Source organism: Serinus canaria, chromosome 2, assembly GCF_022539315.1.
Source record: "Serinus canaria isolate serCan28SL12 chromosome 2, serCan2020, whole genome shotgun sequence".
Lineage (NCBI taxonomy): Eukaryota > Metazoa > Chordata > Aves > Passeriformes > Fringillidae > Serinus > Serinus canaria.
In genome coordinates, this window is record NC_066315.1 from 83,482,382 (window position 1) to 83,493,199 (window position 10,818).

The following is a 10,818-nucleotide window of genomic DNA, read 5'->3' on the forward strand; positions in this document are numbered from 1 at the left end:
TTAAGTATCTTGAGCCTTTTTCTTCTTTCTTATATTATAGGTGTACTCCAAGAGCTGTCTTCTCATTTTTGCATTGGAGAAACTGGCAGAGATCAAAAAGATAAAAGTTTACAACATAAAGGTACACACAGGAAAGGTACCCATGCAAGTTACAGGGCCTCTTGGAAGCAGAAAAACTAAAGAATAAACAAAGATTTTGTTTGAGACCTGTTTTACATAGTAATTTTTATTTCTCTCTCTGTCTAAATAGGTGAAAACAAGTTTATTTGTTTTCACCTTTTTAGGCAAGAAAAATGTTATTCTCATCTATTCAGATAGCATTCAACTTTGTGAGGCTCTGAATCTGTCTTTATGCTACAGTTTGTTGTGTAAAAACCCTTCAAAAATAACAGTCAGGTTATTTTAGTGATAGTGTGTTGAGTTGCTGAAAATAGAAAATAAAATACACTGGGAAACATTAAAAAGGATTAAATTCCAGAAATAGGATTCCAAATCTTGCTATAAGTGTTAAAAAACTATGAGGAGACAATTGTCTCCTTTGAAATTATTTAATAAGCTGATCATTTGTTATAAACTGAAGTTAAGAGAATTTTTAAACTATTTTAATTGGTATTTTTTCAGATTTAAGAACTGATTTATAAAAACAAAAAGGAAAAAAACCTTAAAAAAACCAAACCAAAATTTTAAAAAACCACTAAGAAGGTACCAGACCACCATTTAATATGATGAAAAAGAATTCTACCTACCATTAACATTCAAGTCTACAAGCTGAAAATTTTAACCCAAAGTCAATGAAGGTTGTGGGTATATGACAATGGTTCCCCAGATTTCAAGGAAATATTTCTAGTCTCAGTTCAGATATTTGTTGTGGCTTTCTTCTGCCCTGTAGGTGGAAAGCCCTCTCAGTTTCAAGTCAAAGTAGCCAGAGACTATCATCCTCAGTTTCCAAAGATCCTCCAAGTACCAGAAACATGTCTAGGTCCTTCAGTATGAAATCTTCATTCACGTATTATACAGACTTTTATTTACTTCTAGACTTGTACATGGACACACAGGCATATATGCAAAAGATACTCTTTTTTTTTTGAGAGTGGATAGTAAATTGCAATGTCATCAGTTTTACTGTATAGCACATTTAATTCCGTACCTGTTCTACCTGCCTTTTCAGCTGTTCTTGTGTGTCCTATTCCATGCAATGCTTTATAGCTGTCATGAACTTACTCTGAGTTTTTTATATTATTAAGGGATTTAATTGGAACATCTACAGTTCTCTAATGAGTCACATCCACTTCTAAGTGACAGGTGGAGAGGAAGGCACAATAAATTTTCATTATAGAAATATGCCTTACAGTGTACACAAGGAAAAATAAACTGAAAAACAGCTCTACAACAGGAATTTGCAGTCTGTATTGTTTCAATGGGCTTTGAATCAGATGCAATGATAAAATCTACCACATAATTGCAAGTGGAGTTAGGACTTCAACAAATATGTCACTGCTGTTGTTTTGAGTTGTGAGCATTTACTGATATGTGAAGGAGTAAAAAATAAGGAAAATTAAGATGGGAAGAAATTTAATGTAGGAAAAAAATTAAAAATAATGGCAAAACTTCATGAGGATTTCCTGCTGCTACCTTTGAGTCTTGAAGGAAGAGAGAAGAGGAATATGGAATTATTTTGTGATATGATTAGAATCATAATATATGAAATACTAAAGCTCTTATTTTCCACTGATATGCTGAAAGATGGGAACGTATGCCATTACAAGCAGTGAAAGCATGGTCATGAAACCTCTTCAAATTCCTCAAGCAGAGATGCAGCCTAGTTAGTTTCTTTGTTGTAAAAAATTAAATCTCTATTGGTAATTAATCTGTTAGATGCCCACTTGGGCCTAGAAAATCTTTTTAGGTACAGCTGTGGTGTCCAAAGCTGTGTGTCTCAAGGTACAGTTGTGTGTAACAAGCTCCAGCCTGGCAGGTGGAAACTTCTGGGAGCATCAAGTGCCAGGCATGAGAGGGCAGAGAAGTTCAGTTGCAAAGGAGTTAGTAAAAGAGACTGCAGAAGTCTTTGTCTAGACTTGTCACATATTCTTGACGATCTTTACCATTTCTGTGATGATATCTCATATGCTTGACCCTGCATTGTCATTGTCCTCAGATGAAGAATTTTTCAGCTGCAATTTCTGATCTCTGTCCTCAGATCTTTCTTTATATCCCCAGTGCTGCTCCCAAAGCAGTGATGGCACTTCTGCACTGACCTTGAGTCAAATCCAGCACTGTTGGATTTAGTTCATGTTCCTCCTACAAGTGATCATGTACTATGTTGATGAAAAGATTTTACACACAACTTTTCTTTAAAATTTTGACTTTTTTTTTTTTCTAGTATTTTGGGGTTTTTTAAATATTACTGTAAAGTTACACCTTGAACTTAACAGCTGTGACTAAAATGACAGAATTTTTTTTCTTAATATTGATAGGGTATAAAAAATTAGATTAGTTCCATCACTAAAATCAATATGTATGAAGGAAGGGGTAAGTGGGAATCCTCTGCTCAAAATTCAGAATATTTCTGGCAAAAAATTTTTATCTTATTTTTCTCTAGAATTGAATATTGTAACATCTAAACTTTAATGCAAAAGGAAAAGGCCATGAAGACAAATATGAAAACATGATTGCAAGTGGGAATAAAGAAGCTTGTCCAAATTTATTTTATTAAGTTGTTGTTGAAAACATGATGATGACAAACTGCCAGTGGCACTCTCATTGCACTAATGACTGTTTCAGCAAAAACATACATCAATGACAATTATTTCAGCTGCCTCCCATTCTTCCCCAGCAACAGAATCTCCACCTTTTTCTTATTTACAAATCAGTAACACCAGCTTTACTCTGACAGTTCTGTGACAAAAAACCAGCCTATATCACATTGAAACATAATCTGCCATCATATGAATGTGTATAAATTTCATTTAAATTAATTGTCTCTTCCTTCATAGAACCACTGAATTCTTTGAGCAGCATGAGGAAGACACAAAAGTGGTTGAGTATCCAAGCTTTCTCCACATCCTGGGCAAATAGATCTTCCACTCCTTCCAAGGAAGATCCATATTTTCCCTAGTCTTCCTTTTTTCATTGATGTACCTGTAGAAATTTTCTTGCTGCCTTTGGCTTCCATGATTGTATTTAATCCATCAGGGCTTTAACTTTCCTAACCTTATCCTTGTCTGCTTGGACAATTTCTCTCTATTCCTCTCAGGCTACCTGTGTTTGCTTCATCCTCTGTAGGCTTCCTTTATCTGTTTGAGTTTGTCCTAGTTTATCCATGCAGGCCTGCTTGCACTTTTGTTCTACTTCTTCTCTGTTGGGATGAATGGGAGGGGATCTTGGAGGTGGTCCTTGAATATTAATCTGCTTTCTTGGGCCCCTCTACTTGACACGATTTTATATTATGGTAGTTTACTAAAGCAGATCCCTGAAGAGACCTAAGTTTGTTCTCCTGAAGTCCAGGGCAGTGATCTTGTTGTGCATTCCCCTTGCTGTCCTGAGGATCTTGAACTCCACCATTTCATGGACACTGTAGTCCAGGCTTTCCTTGAGCTTCAAATTCCCCACAGCCCTTTTCTGCTGGTGAGACAAAGTTCCAGCATAGTGCTTCTACTCATTGGCTTCTTTGTCACTTGGAGAAGAAATTAACATCAGCACATTTTAGGAACCTTCTGGAGTGCTTATGCCCTGCTGTATTCCCCTTCCAACAAGTGTCAGGGTGGTTGAAGTGTCAGGGTCCTTGAGGACCAGGGCTTGTTAACACAAGGCCATTCCTATCCATCTAGAGAACCTCATCTGCTCAGTCTTCCTGGTTAGACAACACATAAAAGACCCTCAGTATTTTCCCCTGTCCCTGTCCTCCACTTAATCCCGACCTATCCATTTAATCCTGAACTCTCAGTCAGCTCCTCATCCATCCCCAGGTGGAGCTCCATGCACTCCATCTGTGTACTTATAGAGAAGGCAACACTTCTTCCTCATCTTCCATGCCTGTCCTTCCTAAAGAGCCTGTATCCATCCATTTTAGCCACAGGAGCCATCCCACCATGTATCAATAAGATGACAGCCCTGCAGGCATTCATGTGTCTCTTAGTCCTTTTGTTTACTCCCCATGCTGAGCGTGTTTCCATAGCAATATTTGGGTTGGGCCCTGATGAATGTGTCCTACCACCTGGAGTGACTGGAATTCCTCTGTGCTGCTCTTCAGATTTCTCCTGATGACCTGCAATCCCTCTTTAGGCTCTGGACATCTCTTGATATCCCTGATACCAAATTTGTTAGAGTGTGATGGATTGAGCTTCCTTTTCTCCAGCAGGTTTTGTTTGAAGTTCTTTAATACAATACAGGGTAGATCAAGTCCATGGAAAGGATACTTAGAGATTGGGATATATACTCTGCACAGTACTACTGTGAAAGTACCATTTATCTGAGCTTTTTTCTGCCCCATCTTTGACTGAATTAAAAATGAATTTTTAAAATATATTTATTTTTCTACTCTTTTCGTACCTCATTTAAATGTTGAGCATCCACTGGGTGTTAAAGATCATCACCCCACTTTATGCGGAAGTAGAATCCAAATACTTTGAGAAAGGCCAGAAAACTTTTATTAGTGCAGAAAAAACCCTCATACTATGTTCATCTGCAAATTTTGCATATAATACTTTTAACATAATTTCTGTTGTTGTGAGATATCACTTTAAAAGGATTATTCATTTTATAGGCTCTGTCAATTTTGCTTTTGTTCCAGTAAGGTCTAATAGTGTAAATCTGTTACAGTGTCTTCACAAGCAAGAATGTTTTCTTTGCTGTCACAGAAATATTTGAGATGTGTACATTAACAAGTCTAACCTCACTAAAAGAAATCTGCTTTTTTGTGCTTTTTATTATTCCTAAAGCCTTTAGAAATAACACTGCAAATGCATGGTGTACACCTTCTGAAAGAGCAGAAGAGAATATATAGCAGAACAATAACATAATTTGTGTGATGTGACATTTTCACCAAATGATTATTCACATAATTTTTAAAAAGCAAAGTTAATAACTGCATAATTATTCATAATTTGGTACACTTTTAATATGTTGTTCTGCAATAAGTTACTGCTTGTTTCATAATGTCATGGTTTGCTATGTTACTTAGCTGTTAGTCACCTTAATTACAGTAAAATCCAAGCATGTAACCAAATCCAAAGCAGAAAAAGAGCAGACCCCAAAAATGGTAAACGATTATTAGAATTCTCATGCAAAAATAATACAGGTATGATCACCAGGAGAAGTATGAGTAGCGTAGTTTAATTGATAACATTAAAATGTTTTGTGTTCAACACCTAAGAGCTGGGAACTTCATTCCTCATTTCATATTAGGTGTCTGGCTTTTCTCAGCAGGACCTTTGAAAACATAATTATTGGATGTCACATTATTTTGCCTGACTGAGAAGACTTAGGAGGACGTAAATCTGTGAATCTGTAATGAGTGGTGGCAGAGCTTGAGATCTGCCTTGTGGATTAAAATAGACCATGGGTCAGGGTGCCCTGGTGGCTCTCAGCTCACCAGAATGTCATGCTTGCATCGATCTGAAAGCAGAAGTTCATTCTTGTAGAGGAATGTTATGTTTTATAAGCATCCTGCCTATGCACAGGATGCTTATAAAACACAAGCCCAGACAGTCATGTCCCCCTCCTCTTCAGCTGTCTGAGACAGGCCACCAGTGCAGGCACACACAGGACACTCTCCATGTTCCCCAAAACACACACATATTTGTGGATCCCATAATCACTGGCATGATCCATCTGCTTGATTGGCTTTCCTGCCTAGATCCCAGCCCTTCCCACAGGTCCCCAGCTGCCAGCTGGTCCAGCTTAACGCTCACGAGTGTGCGCACACACAGACGCAGACACACAGACACAGACACACATACACACACATACAGACACTCATGCCTCTTGCAATGCACATTCACAAGTCTCCTAGATGTACTGGCACAGATCCTCTACCCTTCTAATACTCTGTCCTGGATCTGACACCCAGCTACTTGATGACTTGTCCAGCTTCAAGTTTGCCAGCAAATACTGTATCTTCCCCCCCAGGACTGTGGAAGATACAGTCACTGCCTAACAGCTGGCACACAGGCACACCCCAGGACTGTGGAAGATACACTCAATGTCTAACAGTTGGCACACGGGCACACCTGTGGCCATGCTTCAACCATCAACACTTAGACTCTCACCCACCTGACTCCAGAAGGTCCCCCCCATCGCTGGATGTTGGTCCGGGGACATCAGTATCCCTGTTCTGACTCCAGTAGCAGCCAGCAGTTTTCACTCACACACAAAGAGGTCTCACAGTGTCTGGTCCTTAGTCTCTGTGGTGCTCATATACAGAGAAGGGGTTTATTCAGAGACATCATTGGAAAAAGAATTAGTAAAATTTTAGGACAGACTGTGTTCATCAGGTGTAAAGCTCAGACAGACATCTATACTGACCTCTTTCTGCCTTTCCCTTGCTTCATTCTTCCCTGAATTCACTCCCGCTATTCCCTCACCCCTCCCAGTCCAGGTCTTTGGTTTACAGTCTTATCAGTAACAAATCCAAGCTGATCTTCCTGGAAGTGGTGCCTTCCTTGACAGCCTGTCGATTAGAGTGACTGGTGAGGTTTGTTTCTTGTCTACATGTTTGTTTTGTGATGCCTGTGTCCCTGTGTATTCTGATTCTGGTCTCCCCCTTTTCCCCTTTTTTCCCAATTGATATGTTCTCCAATTATATAACTTCACTGGAATAAGCCTTCTCTTGCTTGCACAAGCTGTCATCCCTTTAATACTCATCAGGTTTGGGTCTCACCACTTCCTCCTTTATCATTCACCTGTCAGGTCTGTGTCCCTGCATGTTCTTGCTTGTGGCTTCTTCCCTTTATTTTTGTCCTTCCTTGCTGTGAAGAAAGTCCCTTACCCAACACCCTTAAAGGAACAGATGTTCTCCTTCCACACACCCTTACAATACTGTCTGGAGGAAAAGGTGCACTGGGAGGAAGAAAGAGTTGCACTACGAAAGCACACATGGTGGGTGACCACTCACACTCCTCATCCCACGACCACTCACACCCACATCTTTCAAGGCTGGTGTGCTCTGGCAGATGGCTTTTCCTTCTTTGCCTGCTGAGGCCCTAGACTCATGGTGAGGTTACTTAGCTGGACTCAGTACAATACCCCAACAGCCTCCCCTAAAAAAAAAATCACTTTTTCCAAAAAGTGAAAGGGACTGGCTTTATAATGAAGTATAGCAGCTGGTTGGCTAATGCTTCCTGATGTGTGGTTGTAGAAATTCTAGTTGAGCGAGATATTTAAGGATATACTTATTTTAAGCTGTTCTCACTGGAAGGTGTTTAAAATCCCCACTTAGTCCAGGCCTTTACAAAAATTGGATTTTTTCTTTGCAAATTTTCCTTGTCCAAGGGAAAAGTACACTCCTAAATCTCTTTAAATATACTTGTGATTAAATATATTTGTGCTTAAAATACTTATGTCTGAAAAGTTTTAATCATTTGTGGGACTGCAGATCCAGCAATACATTCAAGACTTGGATGATAACCTACTGACATCAAAATCTATTGCAGATTTTTAAGAAGATTCTTTAAGCATCAGTTTGCTGGCAAAGATCAAATTAGGTTTTTTTTTTAAATACTATAAAAACCAGAGTTGTATTTTGACATTAAAATAATCTTCTAACATATGAAAGGGTTTACACAAAAGAAAACTTTCTAAACAGTTCAATTTCACAGTCATTTATAAGGACTTCATATTTTGCAACAGATTGACCTTACTTTTATCCATCATAGCTCTGTACAGGTATATTGTTCACTTTTAAGTTGTTGTGCTTTTTTTCTAGTCTCTCAAGGGTTTTTCTCTCTTGTTGAGTATTTTGTTCCATTGCCTTGGCTATATGTAGGCAAGAAGTTTATTACTTGTCCCCTTCTACTGCTTTTATCACTTTCTCCTTTGACCTGAGGCATTCAGATATTTCAGTGACACTTTCCAGTAATGAGATTTAGGAACATTACGATTTCACAGTACACTGTGTTAAAATATTGAGTTTCTGAGCTACTGATCTGTAAGTGTTATTTTAAAAGGAAGATTACCAACTTTTAAAAATGCTTTGCATTTTGCCCAATTCATTTTTAAATAATCCATCATGAAACTTGTATTGACAAGGTCTAGAATCAACCTTTCTATTTCATCTTAGCATACTTTTGTTTTATGGAATAACAAAAAATTATTTGGCTGAGGACATTCAGGCCTTTTTCTTATTCAAAATCTATATTCTTTCTTGCTCCTGAAAAGCAGTAACTGAGTTATACCACTGCTTATACTGCAACCTTGAAATTGCAGATTCTTAAGTCTTACTTTGAGGGAAAAGGAGGGGGAAAAAAAGAGGATTAATTATTCTTCTTCAGAACTGTTTGAAACTCATAATTACATTTTCCACTCAGCAGTTCAGAACTTACTTTTATTCCAAGTCAGAACAAAATTACATGTTTGGAATTTCTTACAGAAAATTATATGAGACTAGAATGCTTTGCAGATTTCCTATTCAGATATAATTTTTACTTCAAATATATGTAATGTTTTAATTTTCCTATTTTAATTATGTTTAAAGGATTTTGTATTACAATATGTATAACATTTAAAGTAGAAATGTTGTTAGTATAGCACACTTTAACATCGTACGGTGAATTGACAGTATTTTTTATGGCATTACACAATTTAATTTATTTAAATACACAGTATTTTCTAATATTCAATATATCACAGTAATAAGTTTTACATAGACTTATTTTTCTTTAATGTTTACCTGAGAAAAGTAGCTGGACAAATAACTTTAATCTGGATTTAAATAATTATCTGGGCAGTGAGGTTCTGTAAAAACCTTTAAAAAAAAATTAAAACTTCTTAGGTGTTGCTTTATGTGGGTCTGAAAAAAATATTATTGCCTATAGATAAAGGGCCTCATCTGAGTAACCCCAAGTTCCTCTGCTTGATTTATTCAAGCAGCAATTTAATTTGAAAGAATATCTGTTCTTGCTGGTCACATTGCCAGTCCTCTGCATCACCAAACAGTCCTGCCTTCAAACACTGTTGCATACTTTGATATATGCAAGGATCTATTGGATACTTTTATATAATTTATGGATTCTTGATATATACTCCAATAAGGTAGCAACCTAATTTTTATATACTGTTGCTGCTGGGAGAAGTTCATTTTCTCACAGATAAGAGAAGTAGATTAGGATATTTTAGGCATGCATGGAAACTGGCAGAACTATCAGCGTTCCTCTACTAATTTATTTAAGCACTACATTACCTCCCTATTTATAGCTTAAAGTATATTTCTGTCCATTCACTTAGATGACTTTAATATGTGGAAGTGTATGGTTTGGATGTAAGAACCATTCTGAATTAGGTACAGTAACAGAAAGCAGACTTAAATGCATCTAAAAATGTCTTAAGTATGCATATTAACTTTTAAAAATGGCAAAAATTAGGAGGCAGGAATTTTAAAGGACTTACGTGCAGAAAGATTCTTTGCTATGATCAGGTTTGGTTACTCACTCACAAAATTCTTCTGCCTTGATTAATTTTCAAAAATGTGGGTGAGGCTGGAGGTCTTTTGCATGCCACTGGCTGTAACTGGTCTGCCTGGGAAGGAGACCCTCGGGAGGAGCTGGGCTGGCTTTGCCAGCAGCAGCTGCAGGACAGGACAGAGGCAGTGTCTCCAGACTCTGCAGGACTCTGCCTACTGGGCAGGTCACTCTGCTGCCAAACCTGCTCACACAGACTGTCCGCATGCTGCTCCTGGGATATCTGCCTGTAACAAAGGGGACAGAGCAGTGAGCTATTACATAATTGCAACAGTTTGAGATCACACATTTAGAATACTATATTTGTATTGTTCCAAGTTGGGAAATTCACATTACACCCACTCTTTTATTATAAATAAAGCTTTATTCTACTGAAGAAAATTTTAAAGGGCTAAATTGATCATATTTAAGCAAGCATGGCCTCTAAAGAGTTGATGTTAACTATACTCAAATTAAATAGAAAACCTGAGATTAAGAGTCATATTTGAGAAGGAAGATATAATTGAGAGTGACAGAGGCATTTAAGGAAGATTTGAGGAAATAATAAAAAGCCATAAAAACAAACAACAGCCCACGGTAACACTTCTCACTTTGATGAGTACAAATCATGCATCAAAAGATCAGGCTACTCTTAGTCTCATCTGGGAAAATCTGTACTATTGAGCTCATTTACTTTCTGGTTTGTGGTCTTGGTCCTCCACTTGTGCCCATTGTGTGGTACTTAATGCCCAAGCTCTTTTGCAAGCAAAATCAAGAGTTTCAAAGCAGAGAAACTTAGGCTAGTCCAGAGTATTTTCTCTGACTGATATAAGTGCAAAATACACCATGACTGTGATCTATGCTGAATTTTGTTCCTTTTACTTGTAATGATTCTCTAAAAATAATTTATTTTTAAGTAAAAAAGAATGAGAGACTGTCCTAGGTTGACTATATGATGCTTTTATCCCTGATTGTCTTGTTCTGTTTATGCTGAATAGTAAGTTTTGCACCTTTAAGACTTGTTCCAGAGAGGAAGGGGGAGAGAAGAAGTGTGGAGCTTGTTTTCAGACACTGCACTCACTCCTCCACATTCCTGCTCCTGGACTGTTGTCTGGGGATGGACAGACAGCGGAACAGAGCTCTCTTTGGCTTTTAGTTAGTTTTATCT